Below are 22,544 nucleotides of genomic sequence, written 5' to 3' on the forward strand. Positions count from 1 at the left end.
CTTGCTCAAAGAATGTAAATGAGTCTCCTAAAAACTCATAAAACACTAAAAAGAAAAAGAGCCAGAATTGGGGCATGCAACACAGAGATTTCAGTGGCATCAGTGTCATATTTCTCCTTTTCCTTAAATCTTTCCCTTCTATCCCCTTCATTTTCCCAAGGGATCAGAATGAGTGATGGAGATTAATGTGATGGAGATTAATAGGGAGAGTAACTTGACAGAGGGGAAGGGAAACACTTGAACGGACTGAGAGACTGAAGTTTTGATTTAGATTTAATTGAATTTTTTTACTAACTCAAAGATGGAGCTATTTATTAATAGCTGGGAATAGAGTAATCAGAGAAAACGTGGAATCTGCCTGAAATTTCATTCAGGAGGGCAAAGACTGAAAAAGCGCAATGGAGTCAAAGACAGCTGTGTGAAAATAAACATTAAGCTAGTTTATAATGTCACCCCTACTGAGTCCAGCTTGTTTGATAGGCCAATTACAAGATCTTTGACCTAGTCAGCACCCAATATAAACCTCTAAGGCATGACTGTGTTTGCATGTGTGGTAGGGAGGTACCATGCTGGAGTGGATTGGGAAGTCAGAGAAGAGGAAAAGTCTGAAGCTGGGAGGCCAGGATGTTGGTTGGACAGTCAACTTTGATACTCTACTCCATCTCTGGTAGGAAATGCAGTAGGAATGAAAACTGTGAGCTTGGCATCAACGAAGCTGAGGGTTGGCCCTGGAGGCTGAAATGACAGTGGTAGGAATGTTGGAAGAATCCATGAGCAGAGTAAGTGGGATTATTGATAAAATGTTTGGTGCTATGGTCTGGAAACGCCAGTGAGGAGTATGTCAGCCACATCTCTTGGCTTGGGTTTAGATTGGGGTTGGAGACAGTCTCTCACTAATTGAGAGACTTGAGAAGAAAGAGGAAGTATGTGGACAGTTAATGGAGTTAAGGGAAGGAACAATGAAAGAAGCCAGCAAGGGTCAATAATGGGAAGAAGCAAGGGTAAGAGACAAGTTCCGGGCTGGGTAAGGCTGAGGGGATAGCAAGGGCAGGATCTGGAGAGGTTCCCATGGAGGGGCCAATGAGTCCATCGATGAAGGAGATGTGGGAGGGAGCAGGCAGACAAGGGAACTGGGAACAATGGAGCTGTTGAGAGAACTGTTTGGTCCTAAATTTCCATTGTAAATTTGATATATTGGTGTCATCAACCTGGTCTTATGAATGATGACCCCAAATATCATTGCTAAGATGAACTTGGGGTTTCTTTGACCAGTGTTTTTTTTTTTAATTGTGAAATTCTTCAATTTGAAAAGGGGACTTTCCAGTGGAAATAATAGACTATAAATTGTTTACTTGGCAAATCATCATTAGACTAAGCTAAGGACCTTCAGATACAGTGATATGATAATAGAAGTTTACCTGCCAAGTGCTTTCAGAATGAGGTGGTAGGGAAATTTTTCCTGATTTGCAAAGCAAAGAAAGTGTTCTGAAAGATACTGAATTTTATATTTAAAGGAGAACACAGCCATGGAAAAGTAGGAGCAAAAATGTTGAACAATTAATGAATAAACTGGGAGGGAATCAAGCAAAAAGATGAGTCAGAATAGTTTGAAGTTGTTAGCCAAAGATTTATTCTTAATATTGGAACAAATAGAAAAAAACTTTTCAGGGCTGCTTTGCTTAGATTTATTGTCCCCATTTTCCTTCCAGGGTGTATTTAGTGCTGAAAAGGAACAGAGAGAAAAAAGAAGTGGTGAGTGATAATTAAAGCACAAAAGTATTTAGATGATATGTTACCAAATACATAGGAAGTTTATAATAGTTTGCTTCTGCTGCATTTTAAGTTTTATTTTTTCCAGTCAAAGTGTACTTACTGAATCTTGATCTTGCATCTAGCACTGCGCCAAGTGCTATGCATAATACAGTAAAGGAATAGGCATGATTCTTACCTTTATAGAGCTTACACGCTCTTAGGAAAATAAGACTAACCACATGAGGTGCCACAAAGAGAGAACAATACAAGTGGCTTTGAAATAAATTACCTAATTGAATATAATCATGCATATTGATGGAAATGACAGATAACACTTTCATGGTTAAAGCAATTGCTAGATTGTAATACCATGAAGAATGCATCTTGCAAGGTGCTATTTCATAACAGCTGCAAAAAAATTGCCCTTGACTACATCTGCTAAATCCACATTATAACTCAAGCAAAGGTAGGCAATCCATCAAAGTAGTTTGGTCCATGGAACAGTAGCATCTTAAGATGCCTTGAGAAAAATGATTCTATGGTCAAATTTGAGAAATAGGGCATACCATGTCTCCTTCTTGGAAAATGATAGTAATATTTGCATATTAATGGCTCTGAGAAATCTTGCAAGCAAAGAACTCATGTTAATACTGTATAACCCTACACATCCCAAACTTATTTGACTCTAGAACCCTCTTTATTTATAATTGCTGGACTCACTTTGGCAAGTGCTGTGTTAAAGTATACACACGAGATACTCAGGATCTGATGACTTGGAAAAGCAAAGTAAAACAAATTTGCACCTGGACAAGGGTTTTATTTATCAATATTTTTAATAAAAGCCAAGGATCTAGCAGCCTAGCCTCTACATAGAGTCACAGGAAATGAAAACACAAATAAGACTCCAGGTGTCTTGAGGAATAATATAGACTTTCCTATGGGGGTTTATACAGCATACCTCATAGACGGCTTCCTAATGATTTCCTCTAATCAATCTTTCCATTCCCTAAATGTCTACATTCATCCAGCCATTAAATATCTCTCCTGTTCTATTCATATACATGTTTTTTCCACCATATTGCTGCTCAATCCTGTCTTCTTCCTTCTTCACTCCCACTCTTTTTCAACCCACCTTCCAGCTAGTAGTGACTGCCAAGGCTTCAGTCCCCACCTGCTCGCTATACTATTCCTCTGTGGGGCACAGTAGAACACAGAAGCTCCAGTCCTTTGTTTCCGTTGTTCTCTACGGGATGTAAGGAGAACCCCTTGACATTCCTCTTCTCCCATTTACTCTCAAAGCTTTTCTTTGGAAGTTTTATAATAGAGCATTTTTAGTGATGAGTTCTACTACCAAAGTCAACACTCCTAATTGTATTGAATGTCCCTGAAGATAACTTTATTTTTTTTAAGTAGTGCTAACATGTCTCTTTGTGAATGGACTTAGGTCTGCTAACCAGCGAATTCCCAAGGAATGTCTACAAAATGTTGCCAGATTCATATATATAAAACAGCTTTTATTCTGCATTTAAACGTAGAAAGGATTTCCCCATTCCACTTCAACAAAGATGGCAAACTAACCAGAAGGGTTACCCCCTCACTCAAACTTAGCCCTGTGGAAGCCACAGAAGTAGAAGAAAGTCAACAAAGCTGAAAAATTAAGGTAAAACTATAAAGGTAGTTGAGTCCTGGTGTAGAAGATAATGGTACCCCAGAATGGAAGAGGATCTAGTGCCTTTGATGCAGAAAGGCCAGGGAAAATCTTTATAATCCATGCCCTTTTTTTTCTACCAACTTGGTCTTGAAAGGAAGAGCAAACTCAATGATAGGGTGATATCAGAACAGTATTCTAGTTTGATTGGAAGGAAAACGCGATAGCAAAGATACCACAGACCCTCAGCCTCTGGACATTTCCTCACCCTGACCTCACCTTCTATATCCTGAGACCATGTGGGGTGAAAGATGCTTATTAGAGACAGCCTATTCATATAATGTATATACAAATTAAATGATTGAAATAGAAAACAGTAATAGAGATGAATCCCAAAATGCATGCAATTTGAAAAATAAATGAATGAGCTGGGTGATGAAACCAAGAAATTCTTCCATAAAGTATCAGACAGAGATAAAGAGTTAGAAAATATGAGAGAAAAAATTAAGAAGATCATAGTAGTTATGTAAACATCTGTTTTATTGTAGAGCTAGAAAAAGAGTAAAATATATATATATACAAAGAAGAGAAAATATCTGAGGAGATAATGACCAAAATTTCTCCAGATTTAAAGAAAGTGAAAGACCTCAGATTGAGTGTTTTTTCCTAGAAGTCCTTAGGTACATTATATTGTGAAATTTTTTATTTTTCAGCCACACCACATGACTTATGGGACCTTAGTTTCCCAACCAGGGATTGAACCCAGGCCACGGCAGTGAAAGCATGGAGTCCTAACCATTGGACTGCCAGGGAATTCCCATGAAATTTAAAAAATCAAAGATAAAAAAAAAATTCTCAAAACCTCAAGAGATAAAGACCTCCTACTAAGAACCATGAATAAGAATTATACCAAACACATATTGGAGAGAAAAAAATATTTCAAATTAGTAAATGAAAAGAATGCTGAAGCCACAATTTTATAACCAGCTAATCTATCATTTAAGTTTAGAGTGAAATAAAGAATTCTCAAGTATACATGTACTTCCAAAGTTTACCCTCTTTATAACAGTTTTAGAGGGTTTACTGTTACCTATAGCAAGAAACATGTAAATTATTGAGTTAACCTGACAAAAATGCGCAATACCTTTAAAAAGAGCAATTAAAAATCATTTAGGTGACAAAGAGGAATACTGGCATAAATGCAGAAGCATTCCATATTCTTGGATAGGGCAAGATAATATTGTAAAGATTTTTAAAAATTGAAGTATAGTTGGGCTTCCCTGGTGGCGCAGTGGTTGGGAGTCCGCCTGCCGATGCAGGGGACATGGGTTCGTGCCCCGGTCCGGGAAGATCCCACATGCCGCGGAGCGGCTGGGCCCGTGAGTCATGGCTGCTGAGCCTGCACGTCCGGAGCCTGTGCTCCGCAATGGGAGAGGCCACAACAGTGAGAGGCCCACGTACTGCAAAAAAAAAAAAAAAAAAAAAAAAAAAAAAAAAAAAATTGAAGTATAGTTGATATACAATGTTGTGTTAGTTTCAGGTGTATAGCAAAGTGATTCAAAATTATATTCTTTTTCAGATTCTATTCCATTATAGGTTACTACAAGATATTGAATATAGTTCCCTATGCTATACAGTAGGTCCTTGTTGTTTTTCTTTTTTATATATAGTAATGTGTATCTGTTAATCTCAAACTCCTAATTTATCTCTCCTCCCCCCCCAACCCTATTTCCCCTTTGGTAACCATAAGTTTGCTTTCTATGTCTCTGAGTCTGTTTCTGTTTTGTAAATAAGTTCATTTGTATCATATTTTTAGATTCTACATATCAGTGATATCATATGATATTTGTCTTTCTCTGTCTGACTTACTTCATTTAGTATGTATTATAAAGATTTAATTCTCTCTAAAGTGATTGATAAACCCAGTGCAATTCCAATGAAAAGTCTAGCAAGTTTATTTGAGAAACTTAACAAATTTATCCTAAAATTTGGAAAAATCAAGGTCCATGAAAGTTGCTAAGCCAACTCTGGAAAATATGACAGATAGTAGGAATACTTAAATCTGTATTCATAAAAACAGTGAAAGAGTCTAATGAAACAAAATAGAGAGGAAAGGGGCTTCCCTGGTGGCGCGGTGCTTGAGAGTCCGCCTGCCGATGCAGGGGACACGGGTTCGTGCCCCGGTCCGGGAAGATCCCACATGCCGCAGAGCGGCTGGGCCCGTGAGCCATGGTCGCTGAGCCTGTGCGTCCGGAGCCTGTGCTCCGCAACGGGAGAGGCCACGGCAGTGAGAGGCCCGCGTACCGCAAAAAAAAAAAAAAAAAAAAAAAAAAAATAGAGAGGAAAGAATATAATGAAAGAATAAAGTCCAGAAATATTATATATGTAGCTCACTATGTAGAGAAAAAGTTGGATATCTGCCTTACACCACATAAAGGTGAACCCCAGAAGGATTAAAAACATAAATATGGGATTTCCCTGGTGGTCCAGTGGTTAGGACTTGGCACTTTCACTGCCATGGCCCAGGTTCAATCCCTGGTTGGGGAACTAAGATCCCACAAGCCACGCAGTGCTGCCAAAACAAACAAATAAATGAAAGTGACATAAATGTGAAATAAAACCATAGAGCTAATAGTTGAAGGCACAGGAGAATATTTTTGTAATTTTTGGAATAGGAAAGGCCTTTTAAAACGAGGGCCTAAAAGCATAAACTGTAGGGTAAAATGTTGATGGAACTGACCCTATCAACTGTTCCTGGAAGGACATCACAGACAAAGTTCACAGAGAAAAGATTGGGTTCATATAGTCAGTGGAAGCCATCCACCAAGGGTGGGGAAGGGTGGAGATTAAATGTGGAGGAACAGTATCCAACACACCTCTTTCCTGCATTTTCCTTTGTTCTCTTATATATGTGTACATATATATGTCGATTTAATTTATTATAGAAATTTGAATAATGATGATTTTGCTTTTTTTTTTTTTCACAATTTTTGTGGCAGCTATAGAGTATGCCAATGATATCAGCAATTTAGACAGCAGCTCTGATCAGATCTCTCCTAGTGACATTACTTTGGAGTCACAAATCTCAGCTTTGTAGGTTCAAAAATGATCTGATCAGTGTAACCCAAGGGCATTCAGTCTTTTGAGAACAGGTTCTTTTTAACCAAGAGACTGACCTGATAACCAGAATGCCTCTTTATTTTTTAAAGATTATGAAAGGGACCATGTACTTTGTACTATCATTGATCATTCACTGTCCATACCAGTGGATTCGTTTGCAGTGATTGAAATATTCATGTTACTCTCCTGAGCAGCATATTTCAAGTATCAGCGAACCTGGAATGTCAAAATGGGTGTTAGTAGAGGGGGATTCCATATAGACCTGGCAAACCCTTCTCTGGTGATCTAAAGCCTTTTCCCCAGATCAGTTTCTCTCCTGTGGACGGTGCTGGAGGGATAAGTTCTAGGAAATGCTGCCTCCCTGACTCTCATTTGTCCGTTTCCAGGTTAATCTCTTTTCTTCTGTTAAAGTGTCTGTCATTTGGAAACATACATGTCCTAAGCTGTTCGGTCTGGGCAGAAAATGGGGGTCACTGCAATAATAAACAAGGTTGCTAGGCTTAGCTCTCCCCACTTACTGTGGGATCTCCTGCCCTCTTCTGTGTCTCTCTGACTTATTGCAAATTTCCTGCTCTGTCTTCTGAGAGTTCCCAGGATACCACTCACAAAAGCTCATGAATAAATTCTTGCAGCTTCCACTGACCTCTGAGGTCACTACCGTCCCGGAACTAAGGGTGGCCATCCACAGCACTGATGTCTGCACTAGGAGTGCTGCCCCTTGCTCAAAAGCTGCTTCCCACTGCTGCTGAGTTAGCTGGCACCTCTCAGCCACAGGTACCCTTGGGATCATGCTGAGCCTATCATGTATAGCCCTCCTGCTGTCCCCGGAATTTGGCTTGCTGGTGTCATTGCAGTGCCCTTGACTTTGGCGACCTTCTGTTACACCCCGACTCCAGGTTATGCTGGATCAGTGCTGTCCTTCACTGAATCCAAGTGAATTTCTGACTCCCACCCCTACCCTGTTTCCAAAGTAACACAGCCTTGGGCTTCTAACATTGCACATCGAGACATGTGACAAACAGCTCTCAAGTGTTGACATGAGTCCAAGGAATCTGGGTCAGAGAACAAATTCAAGGGCTCAGGCATGAGTTCCCCTTCACGCCAAAGACTGATAAATTGTTATTGAACAAAATGTGTGTCTTTATTCTGTCCGTCTTTAAAATGGGTTTTTTCCTAGAAGCTCCTTCTTTAGCAGAAGGTCAACATATATCTGAACAAGCCTGAATATGGGTTTCGTCTCAGCTGGGACCACCCCGTTCTTCATCCTCACTCCCCCTCCCCAGTAAATACACATATTCTGATATGTCAGTAGTTTTCTGGAAAACATTTTGTGGAGAATTCTGAATCACAATTTCATCCATTCTGTCAATTTTACTGGGAAAGCCCTGCCTTTTATTCCCATCTACCTTTCTAATCATATTTTTGTTTTTTGTGTTTTTTTCCAATTAATAATATAATAATTCTTAATGTTGTTAATAGTTTTGTGACAGTTCTTTTCAATGGCTACATAATACTTCATCAAATAGTTGTGGAATACTATACCTACCATCTCCCTATTATTGAACATTTGTATTGCTCTGTTGGGTTGCATGTTAGGATAAGCTAAGTTTATAGCAATGAACAACTGCAAAACAGAAGTTTTTTTAGGAGACAAAGGTTTATTTCTTGCTAATGCAAAGTCATCTGTAAATCTAGACGGCTCTTCAGGGCACCTGTTTTCCAGCAATGGTTCAGCTATCTAAGCTGCTTTGACCCTCTTGTTTTTCTCTCTGAATAAAGAGCTTCTTCTGCATCCATAGAGGAATGGAGAAGAGCACTGGAGAGTTCAAGTGGACTTTCACTGCCATAGCCCAGAAGTAATGCACATTCACTTCCTTCACAGCCCATTGGTCAGAACTAGTCACCTGCCCCTCCCTGACTACAAGGGGACTGAGCACATGTGGAACCAACAGACCAGAGTGTTGAACATGGAGTGAACTGAAGGACTAGGGGGCTGAGTATGGAGGAAGCTAATGTACTATTTGGTAAGCATTATCGTCTTTGCCACACGTTGTTTATAAGACCCCTTTTTTTAGACTTTAATATTTGCATTTATTTTTTTCCAACTTTATTGAGATATAATTGACATATAACATTGTATAAGTTTAAGGTGTACAATGTATTGATTTGTTTGACTTATGTTGCAAAATGATTACCACCATAACATTAGCTAACACCTCCATCCCATCACATAATTACCATTTCTTTTTTGTGGTAAGAACATTTAAGATGTACTCGCTCAGCAACTTTCTGGTATATAGTACAGTATTATTAGCTACAGTCACCAAGCTGTTCCCAGAACTTGTTAATCGTATAGCTAGAAATATGTGCCTTTTAACTAATACCTTTCCATTTCCCCATCCCCCAGGCCCTGGGTAACCATTACTCGATTCTCTGTTTCTATGAGTTAAGCTTTTTTCAGATTGCACATATAAGTGATGTCATATAGTATTTGTCTTTCTCTGTCTGACTTATTTCACTTAGCACAATGTCCTCTATGTTCATCCATATTGTCACAAATGGCAGGATTTCCCTTTTTCATGGCTGAATAATATTTCATATAATAATAATAATATTAATAATTTTATATGTATCTCACATCTTCTTTTTTAAAATTTTTATTGATGTATGGTTGATTTACAATGTTGTATTAATTTCGGCTATACAGTAAAGTATATATTCTTATCCATTATGGTTTGTCACAGGATATTGAATATAGTTCCCTATACAGTAGGACCTTGTTTTTATCCATTCTATATGTAATTGTTTGCATCTGCTAACCCCAAACTCCCAATCCTTCCCTCCCCCACCCCCTTAGCAACTACATGTCTCTTCTCTATGGCTGTATCTCACATCTTTATCCATTTATCTGTTGATGGACATTTGGGTAGTTTCCATATCTTGGCTATTGTGAATAATGCTGCAGTAAATATGGGGGTGCAGATATCTCTTCAAGATCCTGTTTTCACTTCCTTCAGTTATATACCCAGAAGTAAGATTGCTGGATCATATGGTAGTTCTATTTTTAATTTCTTGAGGAACCTCCATACTGCTTTCCACAGTGGCTGTACCAATTTACATTCCTACCAGCAGTGTACAGGGGTTCCCTTTCCTCTATGCCCTTGCTTACACTTTTTATCTCTTGTCTTTTTGATGATAGCCATTCTGAAAGGTGTGAGGCGATATTGTGATTTTGATTTGAATTTCCCTAATTAGTGATGTTGAGCATCTTTTTAGGTACTATTGGCCATTGGTGTATCTTCTTTGGAAAAATGTCTGTTCAATTCCTCTGCCTATTTTTTAATCATATTTTTGGGGGGCTATTGAGTTGCATGGGTTTTTTACATATTTTGAATATTTACCCTTTATCAGATGTATGACTTGCAAATATTTTCTCCCATTCTGTAGGCTGCCTTTTCATTTTGTTGACTGTTTCTTCTGCTGTGCAGAAGCTTTTTAGTTTGGTGTAGTTCCACTTGTTTACCTTTGCTTTTGTTGCTTGTGCTTTTGGTGTATACAACCATTTTGGACAACATTTGACAGCAGTTGAGATTTCAAAACAGTTCTTTAGGGTCCAGGGAGACAGGAAAACAGCAATAATAAAACAAAGCAAAGTGGAATAACAGTATATATTTGTCATGAAGCTTGATAGAGTCCTTAACTCCAGGGTATTAACCCCTCTAAGATTTTATGAATTGCTATTTTAGGGAAATTGAGGTTAAGAATGATCTCAGATGCTTTATTTCCTTAGATTCAGTTTTTACTGGGGTCACTTCCTTGTGGATATTAAATAAATAGCCTCTCTCCACACAGGGCTGCTTAGTTGTCACACTTTTTCTAAAGCTTCTTCTAACAGGCTGTGGAAGGATAGAAATGATGCCAAAGTAAGGAAAATGACCTTTTGTTCGAATTGGCTTTACATGTTGGAAAAATTAATTGAAAATTTAAAAAACAAATGTTAATTTTTTTCCAAGAAGAAAAGCTTATGGGCTGTTTTGTTTTGTTTTGTTTAAAGTTGAATGGCTAGACACTTTTTCTAAAGTGTCCCAGTGCTGTATACCATTAGGAGAGTACTAAGTGCTTCTCATATTCATTCTCTCCTTTTTCTCAATAGAACCTCTACCTTTATTTTCTTCTAGTTTTATTGAGATAAATTGACATACAGCACCGTATAAGTGTAAGGTATAACAACGTAATGATTTGACTTACATGCATCATAAAATGATTACCACAATAAGTTTAGAGAACATACATCATCTCATATGAATATAAAATAAAAGATAAAGAAATATATGTTTTCCTTGTGATGAGAACTCAGGATTTACTCTCTTAACCAGCTTTCATATATAACACACAGCAGTGTTCATTACATTTATCATGTTGTACATGGCATCCCTAGTATTTAATTATCTTATAACTGCAATTTTGTACGGTTTGACCAGCTTCTTCACCATACAAAGATACTACAATATTATTGACTATATTCTCCATGGTGTACATTTCATTCCCACAATTCATTTATTTTGTAACTGGAAGTTTGTACCTCTTAATTTCCCTCACCCATTTCACTCATCACCCCAACCTACTCTTCCCCTCTGGCAACAACCTGTCTGTTCTCTGTATCTATGATTCTGATTCTGTTTCATTATGTTTGTTCATTTGTTTTTTTAGATTCCACATATGGTAAGATCATATGGTACTTGTCTTTCTCTGTCTGACTTATTTCACTTAGCATAATATCCTCTATGCCCATCCATGTTATCACAAAAGGCAAGATTTTATTCTTTTTTATGGCTGAAAAATATTCCATTTTGTATATATATATATATATATATATATATATATATATATATATATACCACATCTTTATCCATTCACCTATCGATGGGCACTTAGGTTGCTTCCATATCTTGGCTATTGTGAATAATGCTGCAATAGAACCCCAACTTTTAGTTGATAACCTAGCTAGCCACTTAGCTAAAATACTGATTTGTAGCTAGATTTGATGAAATGACTAAAATCTGGCCTATGGTATATAAATGGAATTTCTGGTCAGTCACCTGAAAGGTTGCTCAAATGCTTTTTTTCCATCCTCTAATCTGTTGTTGAGAAGATGTACATATTGGCCTGATATTCATCCCCACATCGGATTATGAGAATGAAGGCAACAGCTTAGGATGGCATAGATGAAGCTTGAAGGAGCCTGAGTTTCTGATGACCATTAAGGTGCTATATAAGCTTGAGACTGTCAACTTCTGGATTGGTTTTATGTGAGAGAGAAAGAAACATTTAACTCTCTTGAATTACTGTTTTTATGATCTCTATTATTCAGTCAAACCTAATCATAACTGATACAAATATTGAGATTAGTTTCTATGTTTAACATAGAAAATAAAATAATAAAAAGGTGAGAATTGCCTTCATTTTTTTTAATTAAAGAGTGTGTGGCAGAAAGATATCTTCAGCTTCTAAAATGTAAGCTCATATTTTAAAAAAATGAATCTAGACTTCTACCTGACATCTAGCACAAAATTCAATTTGAGATGACTCAAAGGCCTAAACATAAAAGCTAACTATCAAGTTTTTAGGAGAAAACACAGGAAAATTCTCTGTGACTTTAGAGTAGGAAAAGATTTCTTAGATGGTACAAAGAAAGTAGCAACTAGAAAAAGAAAATAAATTTCCAAGCACTTGGGTTTTTTGGACAATACAAAATTTTCCATTTATTCATAATTTATAGATATATCAAATCTTGTGTTGTACACCTGAAACTAGTATGTTATATATTAATTATATGTCAGTAAAAATAAATTTAAAAAAAGAAAAGCGGGCTTAATGCAAATTGATAACTAGAAACAAATTCTCCATTTAAGAAAGGTCTAAGGCTAGGGGATGCTTTGTTTTATTTTCACACAGAATCCCATTCCTCAGGCCTCCCACTCATGCTCAGTCTGTTGAGCAGCAGGGAGTATGTCTGGACAGTCCCTCTAGAGGACCAGTTGCCAAAGTGCTGACTCCTAGTTGGCCTTACTTCTGGTTCTTAGTTTCTCGGGCAAGGGATGGGGTGAACTGGGGAAGCAGCTAAAAGCTAAGCAGAAGCTCTCCCAGCTGGGCAGTTCTGCTTAGGAGTCTAAGAACAATAAACTGAGCAGCCAGGCAGCTTCCTCCCACCTGCTGAGGCTAGAGATGAATCGAAGTTCAGAGAAGGCTTGGATCAAACAATCACGCCTGGCAAAGCAAGGAATCGGCAGGGCAGAAGCCTGAGTCCACAGACTCAGGGCAGAGCCAGCTTCTAACCCTAGATCCAAACCAGGACACACAACTACCCCTAGGGCAAGCCAAGTGGAGGGACAGGCTGGAGGAACCATGCGGACACTGTAGATGCTAGTCACAGCCACAGGCCTGTGGTGTCCCTTTTTTCCACACGTGTCTAGCCTCCTAGGCCAGGGAGGGGGGTTTAAGAATGTATTGATCTCCTGCAGGTGCTAATGGCACTTGGTCCACTCATCAGTTTTTGGATTTGCTCCAGCACCCGACTGATGATCCATCTCCTTGGGACCCCTCAGTGTAGCAGCCTCCGGCACAGTTGTTGGCAGCATCTTCCTGGTCATACCTCAGCTGCTCAGGGTGGAAGAGCTGCCTATACATGCCAGTTCTTACCCTACCTATGACAGGGTCACAAAGACGGCCCCTGTCTCATTGAAGGTGTTGGAGCTATTGCTGTGCCCTAGAGCTGTATCGCTGGGCATGGTGCCCTTGGGCCGGATGTGGGGCTTCAGGCAGTAGAGCTCTCAGCACTCATTGCCCATCTGCACCCCAGCTTGACCCACATGGATGGAGCTACTCGCGGATTCCTCCAGTGGCCCCAGCTCCCCCTCACTATGGTTGTCCCAATAGGTGAAGTTTGCAGACGGTCTTTGACTGCAGACACGCTGCGAGTCTCCAGTAATATCACAAATCTCCTGAGTACATGTATTTTTCTTAAACCTTTAACGTTATTGTGTAATAATTCCACGAAGGAAATCAGTGCTATAAAAATCAATTTTCATCCCATGGCACCTAACAGAAATTCCTCACAGAATCCTACATGTGGACAGTGGTTCCAGAGTTGTTGCTGTGCTCCCCTTATTTTGTAATGGGTCCTCCCTTTCAATGGGAATTTCAAAGGGCATGGGAGGGAAGAGTCTAGCTTCCATATTGCCTGGCACTCTATTGTGTTTTACCAACGTGCTGTAAACATTATTTCTCCTCCAGAATTTCTAATTCTGCATAGCAGCACACTGTGACTTTAAAGAATTTAATCCAGATGTTTCAAGCACTCTCAGAATGAAGAGTGTGATATGAATATTGAATTAAAGCTCAAGAAGCACAGATATTAACTGTCATTTTTCAAGAATGATTAATAATATGGGAAAACATTTATGAATATAATATGAGAAAAGCAGCACACAGTGTGCTGTCTTCCCTCAGTGTTGGTTGGACTGAGAGGCTTGCTTAAGTTACCCAGGTTCGTTTTGCTCAATGTGCAACAAGCCTAAATTCTGAGATACCGAGGTTCACAGCAAAGAGAGGGTTTATTCACAAGGCAGGCAAGTGAGGCGATGGCAGAACACATCTCTGATCTGCCTCTCTGAAAGCAAGGAGCTCGGGGATTTTATGGGATAAAGGATAAAGAAGCAGGGCGGTCTGAGGTGTGGTGAGTGTGGGGAGGAGTGGGGAAAGGTGACTGGAAAAAGAAGCGATAATCATTGTTCTGGGCAGGTGTAACTAAGCTACAATGGAGGCACTTAGCACGATCTGAGGGTGGAGTTTTCAGCCCTCTGACGTCAAAAAGTCACTAAGCGAACACTCGCACATGCCCAGCTGGAGGGTAGGTGGTCCTATCCAATCTTAAACAGCTCAGCTCGAACTAGACACAGCTGACTCCAAGTTCCTGGAAAACAGCAGACAAACATCTTATTGTTTAGGTTACATGCCGCTTGGAGAACATGCAAGTCTTAAAACTACCTTGATTAGTGAAGGCAAGTGAAATGGGTTTGACTAATGATTACCCACGGTTTCGCTTATGATTAATAGAATATGGAAAAAGTGATGGGCTGTCACATCCGAGATAAGGACATAAAAGACGGTGACTTCTGTCTCCTCACACTCCCTCTCTCTCTGACCCTTTCCTCTTGCTCATTCTGATAAAGCAAACTGCCATTGTGAGCTGCCCTATGGAGAGCCCCATGTGGCAAGAAACTGGGTGTCCTCTGGCCAACAGCCTGCCAGGAACTGAATCCTGCTAACAAACATGTAAGTGAGCTGAGAAGAGGGTTCTTCCCTATTCAAGTCTTGAGATGATTGAAGCCCCTCTGATGCCTTCATTGGAGCCTTGTGAGAGACACTGAGCCAGAGGGCCCAGCTAAGCCACACCTGGATTCATGACCCAGGAATCCGGTAACTTGCTATTTTAACCCACTAAGTTTGGGATCATTTGTTACGTGTTACATAGCCAATACATATATTGCTACTAGAAGTGGGGTGCCTTTGTAACAAATACTTAAAATTTTCAGAGTTGCTTTGGAACCAGGCAGTGGGAGGGAGGTGGAAAGATCTTGAGGAGCATGATACAGGAAGCGTAAGTCACCTTGAACAACCTGGCAGTGGAAATCCAGACCTTGAGGATGCTGCCTGTGAGGGTTCAAAAGGAAGTGAGAAACGTGTTACTAGAAACCAGAGGGAGGGGAATCCTTGTTATGTATTGTCAGAAATCTTAGCAACACTGTCAACTGTCATCTGCACTTAGATGGAAAGCAGGAAAAGTGCTGAACGAACTTGGTAATTTAGCTAAGGAGGATTCCAAGAGTGTGGAAGGTGCTGCCTAGTTTCTCCTTGCTGCGCATAATGAAATGCAAGAGGAGAGAGAGAACTTGAGGGAAGGACTGTTAAATAGAAAGAAGCCTGAACTTGAAAGTTTTGAAAACTCTTCTCCTCTCTAGAAAACAAAAAATACTAAAATTAAGAAATGACCTCTGGGGGCTTCCCTGGTGGTGCAGTGCTTAACTACTACTTTATTAGTTTGAATTGAACCGTTGATTTTAGTAGTAGCTGTACTTGTATAAATAGAAGTGAGATGTGTATGAATTAGTATTGGCAATAACTTAGTCTATACATTCATAGAGAATTCTGTACATAAACCTGTAATGCGTTTGTGTTTACCTAAATAATAATAGGAGCTAACGTTTGTGCTATTACTAATTTACCTGGGCTATCACATTTAATACCCATGTCATTTGCAGAAGAAACCCCTCTGTAGTATTAGATTCTAATCCAAGGCCAGAAATCATTTTACCCTGCTCTAGCAGCATGAAGTTTTCTTTCAAGATATTCCCAATTACAGGACTCTATTGTTTAATGTTTAATTGTTTAATAAAATCAATTATACTTCTCCTGTATGATTCCTTCTAGGACTGAGGTCAAATGCAAGAATTAGCAAAAAGAAATCAATGGGTGGAAATTCACAGACTCCACCTCCCATCCTCCACCCCACACACAGTTATCTGGAATAGGTTGTGCAAAAGAGAAGAATTGATATGCCACTCTTCTGCAAAGAGACCCAGAAATTAGTAAATTATTATCTAGGAATTACATTTTCACTGTTAAATACATTGAATTGGCCTGTGTATCTGCCGCATGACAAACTTGTTACCTGTCGATGCAGGGGACAAGGGTTCGTGCCCCGGACCGGGAAGATCCCACATGCCACGGAGCAGCTGGGCCCGTGAGCCATGGCCGCTGAGCCTGCACGTCCGGAGCCTGTGCTCTGCAACAGGAGAGGCCACAACAGTGAGAGGCCTGCGTACCACAAAAAAAAAAAAAAAGAAAAAAAGAAATGACCTCTGAGTACTATCAGGAAAATGTGTTCTAGAGATAAAGCCAAAGGAGTAACTGTACAACATTTTATTCAGACCCCCGAAAGATCAAAGGACCAGGTTGTTTAGTCCACAAAGGGCCCTTTGAAGAGATTAAAGACACATCTCACAAATCTTCTCAAACAATAGGGAACAAGGGAAGCTTAGAATGTGGGCTCTCATTCTTCTCAGCAGGAGCCCAGCATAGAGAAGAGCTGATCTAGAAGAGATTTATGGATGTGACACGTGTCTAATGGTGTGAACCCCAATGAATTGCACAGAAGTCCCACAAAGTTTTTGAGAAAACTATATATACGGAAACACTGCTAGCTTGGATTGAAAGGGACAGAGACAGGACAGAATGAATGGAAAGAGGCCACTGAGCCTCCAAAATTCTACTGGCAGGAAGCAGGCTGAGAAAATTATTTAACCACAAACAAGTGCTACCTTTCTTGAAAAAGTAAGGATGACTCAGAGGGTGGAACAGCCTACAGAATAGAGCTCAGAGCCCTGGAGAATTATTCCCAGGCCTTGAAAACAAAGGGATGAGCTTGCAACATTCCCTCTGTTGGATTTCAGAATTGCTGTGGGCAGTAACTCCTTTGTGTATCCCATTTCCCACTTTTTGAGTAGGAGTTTCTGTAGCAATTGCCCTATGCCTGCATGATCATTGTATTTTGGGTGTATGTGACATAGATAACTATCTCTTTAGTTTCACAGATCTGTAGATTGAGAGGAACAGTACTCAAAGTAGCTGTATTTAAGGAGATACACCCAAGGAGACTCATCCACACCTGGACCTTATTTAGATGAGAAGATTATAGATCTCTGCCATAATCTGTCCAGCTAACTGTTCTCTTTTATATTCTCATTTACTTAAGCATTTATTGAGTGCATACTGTTTATGAGTCATTGAGTTACATGCAGGGTATTCAAAGTTAAATAAGACATAGTTCCTTAATTCTGGTGGAAAAGACAGAGGTAAACACAAGATACCACTGTGAAGAAATAAGTACTACATAGTGATATACCCAACATGCAATGGGAGCAGAATGGTAGCATCTAAATCAGAGAAGCCAGAGAAGGAGTCCTGATGAGGGGGTAGCTGAGCCAAGTCCTGAAGGACAGGTAGAAGTGATTTGGGTTGAACTGTATGAAATTACCATTCTTATAGTTCAGAAACTGGTAATTTAATATGGTCCAACCCAATAGGTAGGTCAGGAATATTCTAAACATAGGATCTTCCAGTTGAAAATGATAAATTGGGCATAAATAGGTTTAACAACTGGACTTTTTCTCCCAGGACAGGTTAGTTATTCCTGCTTTTTTCCACTGTATGTTACTGGCTTGGTGGCTCGAGATGTTTCCTTCCCAGACTTCAGAGCAGATATTGAGTGAAACGGCTGAGAGACCCACGTGGGAGTAAGTCAGGGTGAGTTTTGTCCACCTGTATTATCGTCACTTTGATGTTGATAGGGGACAGCTGGGTGCTATCTGTACCCAGGCAGCACATTTGTCCTGGGAGGGAGACTAGTTCCGAGGAAAAGCAGCTGTCAGGGGGAAGCTGATGAATATGCCATTACCCCAAATCCATCATGTTTTTGCATGCCACAGTCATCAGGCAGCTGCCAATAATTCCATCCGTGGTATGGTTGCAGAAAAGCTGAAGGTGGATGAAATGCTGATCGTTGGGTTTCACCAGTTATTTAGAATGTGAATCACAAGTGGATTTGCACTAATGATATTTTTAGAGTGGCTTTGTATAATTTTCATTGACTATTTTGTGTATTGACTCTTCACCTTGTTAACAGCTTGGTTTGACTAAAGAAAAATGTAATGAGCATACTGGGGTTTTCTTGTTTTTCGTTTTTTGCTTGGGAGTAGTTAAATAAATAAAGGAAAATTGATGGGTTCATTAAAAAAAAGTGAGAAAAAAAAAGTGAGAAACAATGCAGGTAGCAAGAGGTAGCTTATATACAACAAACAGGAACTATGATAACAAAAATATTTGGAACTACTGACCAAGGGGAGAAAAAGCTGTAGCTGCCTTTGTTCACTGGGGAGGATGGATTCCCAGTGCTTTGGGGGCTGAGCCCATAGATTTCAAGGCTGAACGAGGTCCCTCTTTTTCTCACTCTGCCTTTGAAAAGAATTTTCAAATTTATTTGGCCAATGTGTTCAATTCCAATATTGTGGTAGAAAAGCCTGAACTGAAAAGAACTGTCAACATCTGATTTGGCTGAAGCATCCTTGGCCATCTCGCAACCTGGAAATGGAGTGCCTTGGTTCTGCTTGACACAGGCCTCAGGCCTCACTAGAAATCATAGAGCAAGAGGAGCCTGGCTCTGAGAGGGAAGGGGAACTGCCCAGCCTGTCCTGGGCCCCAACAGACAAGCACCACCCCTCTTCCAGTTGTGCTGCAGCCCATCCTTCAACAGAGACTGAAATCTTCAACTCCCACTAAAATGCTATTAAAAACATTTTAAAAAGTAAAAAACCCAAGAGCAAAGATGCTGAGAGGAAAAGGAAGCTCTATAACAAATTGACAAGTGATAACTGACTTAGTGGACCAGAGAAAGTAGAATCTTCTTTAAAAGCTAAAAAAAAATAAAAATAAGAAATGGTACTGATGAACCTAGTTGCAGGGCAGGAATGAAGAGGTAGACATAGAGAATGGACTTGAGGACGTGGGGTGGGAGGGGGAAGCTGGGTTGAAGAGTAGCATCGACACATATACACTACTGAATGTAAAATAGTTGGCTGGTGGGAAGCAGCAGCATAGCACAGGGAGATCAGCTTGGTGCTTTGCGATGATCTAGAGGGGTGGGATAGGGAGGGTGGGAGGTAGGCTCAAAAGGGAGGGGATATGGGGACATGTGTATGTATGCATATGGCTGATTCACTTTGTGTGCCACAGAAACTAACACAGTGTTGTGAAGCAATTATACTCCAATAAAGATCTATTAAAAAAAAGAAAAGAAAAAAAGAGGAAACCCTGAAGAGGGACAATTCATTCCATAAAACCTCACACAATCGTTGTGGGAAGAGACTCACATCAAGGCATAGCATCATATTTGAACCCTGAGTCGAATGGGAGATCTCTAGACTTCTCAGGGAGAAAAAAAATGGGTCATATACAAATGATCAGTAATTAGAATTATATCAAATTTACTCATACCAACACTGGAGGCTGGAAAAAAAGAGCAATGTCTTTAAATTTATGAGGAAAATAATAATTCCAACCTATAATTTGATATTCATGCAATCAATCAAAAATTAAACCATTTTTAGATCTCAAAATCTCAAAAAAAAATTCCTTCCTTTTTAGAAAGCTAGCAGAGAGTGTGCTCCAACAAAAGAAGGGAGTAGCTGGTGGATCCAACATGGGAAGGGGTGAAGGAAGAGCCTAGAATGACAACTGTGCACCAACCGGTCTAGATTAGAACAGGAAAGATGTCACCAAGAAAAAGGTGAAATGATTATCAGATGTGTTTGAAATTATTGAACGAAGACCAACATTTTCTTAGGGAGTTTGTGAATTAATAAATGATAGGTACATAGAAAACCAAGAAAATGAATTTAAAAGGACAATCAAAACAGGGAATCAGGGGGCTTCCCTGGTGGCGCAGTGGTTGAGAATCTGCCTGCTAATGCAGGGGACACGGGTTCGAGCCCTGGTCTGAGAGGATCCCACATGCTGCGGAGCAACTAGGCCCGTGAGCCACAACTACTGAGCCTGCGCGTCTGGAGCCTGTGCTCCGCAACAAGAGAGGCCGCGATAGTGAGAGGCCCACGCACTGCGATGAAGAGTGGTCCCCGCTTGCTACAACTAGAGAAAGCCCTCGCACGGAAATGAAGACCCAACACAGCAAAAATAAATTAATTAATTAATAAACTCCTACCCCCAACATCTTAAAAAAAAACAAAAAATGGAATCAAAACAGGACCAAAACCAAAATCAAAGAATCTATGTGGACCTTTTGTGATTAATATTTAAAGTCAAAATAATATAAACATTAAATATAAAGCTAGCCAAATGTTATAACTAATTAGGAGGATCAGGATACTGTAAATGTGTGTGTGTGTGTGTGAAAAGCTACATCTTTATCATATAATTGGAAGTCAAATAATAATATTAAAACCTGAAAAAAATCAAGAACTAACAGTACAAGCATGTTATTTAGAAATATGGAGCCAAATAAGAGAAGACGTGATGAGAAGAGGAAATTTTGGTCATTTCTGGGGAATGAAATTCAAGGGTGAGAAAGATGGAGCCAGAAACTTCCTTTCTTATATGTCTTATAGAACTATTTTACTTTTCTAAACCATATAAATTTTGAAAATAAAACAAAGGTAATCTCAATCAGAAGGAACAGGTTTGCATAAAATGTTCTAACTTCTCCAAGGAACTGTCTCCTGCCTGTAATAGAGGTTAGATGAGGGAGTTAGAGGAGGTGACAAAGTCAGGAGTCCCATCATATAGGGCCATCTGCTGAGCTAAGCACTTTGGACTTTATCTTGAAAGATATGAAGATGCTGTCAAAGATCTTAAACATGGGAGTGACATGGTCATGATGATTTCAGAAAGGTCAGTCATCAAGAGTCAATGAAAGAAAATGACTATTGTCCCCATGTTCTCAGTAGAAAAGGTACAGTGTTTGAGAGAGGTGATTCCTCAGGTGATTGTTGAGAGGTTGGCTGAGTGGGTAGTGCTGTGGAAAGCAGCAACACTAAAACCGAGTTCTCCTGTGGGAAGTTTGTATTCTCACTTTGGTAGAAAGATTCTGGTGTTCTCACCTGAAATGGGTTCATGGTTTTGTTTGTTTGTTTTGTTTTGTTTTGTTTCGTATAACCTCATCTCAGAGATCCAGGCCAACCTTACTGACATCATTAGCTGTGGTTTGGAAGATGAACATATGACAATCACACAGGCAGCATCTCCTGTCTTCTTGTAGTCATCTCAGTGACAAGCGATGTAGCTGCTGCAGGAGAAATGGAAGAACAGGTAGATATGAGAATCTGAGGAGGCAGATGTTGAAAGTCACTGAGACTTGGAATATAGACTTTGTTTTTGCTTTTGCGGTATGCAGGCCTCTCACTGTTGTGGCCTCTCCTGTTGCAGAGCACAGGCTCCGGACACGCAGGCTCAGAGGCCATGGCTCATGGGCCCCAGCCGCTCTGCGGCATGTGGGATCTTCCCGGACCGGGGCATGGGCGGACTCTCAACCACTGCGCCACCAGGGAAGCCCGGAATACAGACTTTGAAATAACTGATAGGGTTCCTGGCTGCAAGCAGTAGCAGCAGGTCTGGCTATCTTAAGCCAATAAGGAGTTTACTATAAGAATCTTGGTGGCTAACAGAATCTAGAGGAGGGTAGGGAATGAGAGTTGGAGGACAGGCAGGAACCAAAAAGCTCTAGAAGTACAAAAAGGTAGGAAGCACAAGAGCCTTGTATCAGGAAGACTGTGACCAGGAGGCCACCACTGTCAGCATAGGATCATGCCAGCACTCACTGCTACCATCTCTAGATACCATCTGAGCTGCCCAGAGTAAACCCTAAGCATCCCTTCATCTCTGTGTCTCTCATCAGACTCATAGTCCTGGGCAAGAGTGTCTGATCTCTTAATCCTGGATCTCGTGCCCCTGATCCACGGCTGCAGGCAATGGGAACTGGAGGATTTTCTACTTCAGATTCCATAATTGAAGGAAGAAGCGCACTCACTGGAATACTATACAGCGTGTGTGTGTGTGTGTGTGTGTGTGTGTGCGTGCGTGCGTGTTTGGGGCAGGGGGGTTGCTAGGTGATGTTCAACCAAGACAAATCTGACAAATGCCCAGGTTTTGAAGTAAAGCTAGGGATCTGGAACTATAGTTAGCAAGGTATATCAGTATCCAGTTGGTGGGGCTCCATGCCAATTAACCCAAACCCTTGGCTAACTCATAACTCCTGGGAACTCAGACCCTTTGTCTGGGTTTAGGTCTCTTTGCTCTGAGTTTCTTGGTCTGGGTCAGTGGGCCTGGCCTCAGCTGATCATCCTGACTTGTCTCCTTGCCTGTGTACTCTCTGCCTCAGCTCACCTCTCTGGATGTA

The 22,544-nt window shown here is 40.2% G+C and overlaps 1 non-coding gene across 1 annotated transcript; it reads left to right on the forward strand.

The window, feature by feature from the left end:
- Positions 1 to 5,875: 5,875 nt before the first annotated feature.
- Positions 5,876 to 5,947, forward strand: TRNAE-UUC (transfer RNA glutamic acid (anticodon UUC)). The gene has a single exon. It is a non-coding gene; the product is annotated as a tRNA-Glu (tRNA).
- Positions 5,948 to 22,544: the final 16,597 nt, after the last annotated feature.

This window comes from Lagenorhynchus albirostris, chromosome 4 (assembly GCF_949774975.1).
Source record: "Lagenorhynchus albirostris chromosome 4, mLagAlb1.1, whole genome shotgun sequence".
NCBI classification, from domain to species: domain Eukaryota; kingdom Metazoa; phylum Chordata; class Mammalia; order Artiodactyla; family Delphinidae; genus Lagenorhynchus; species Lagenorhynchus albirostris.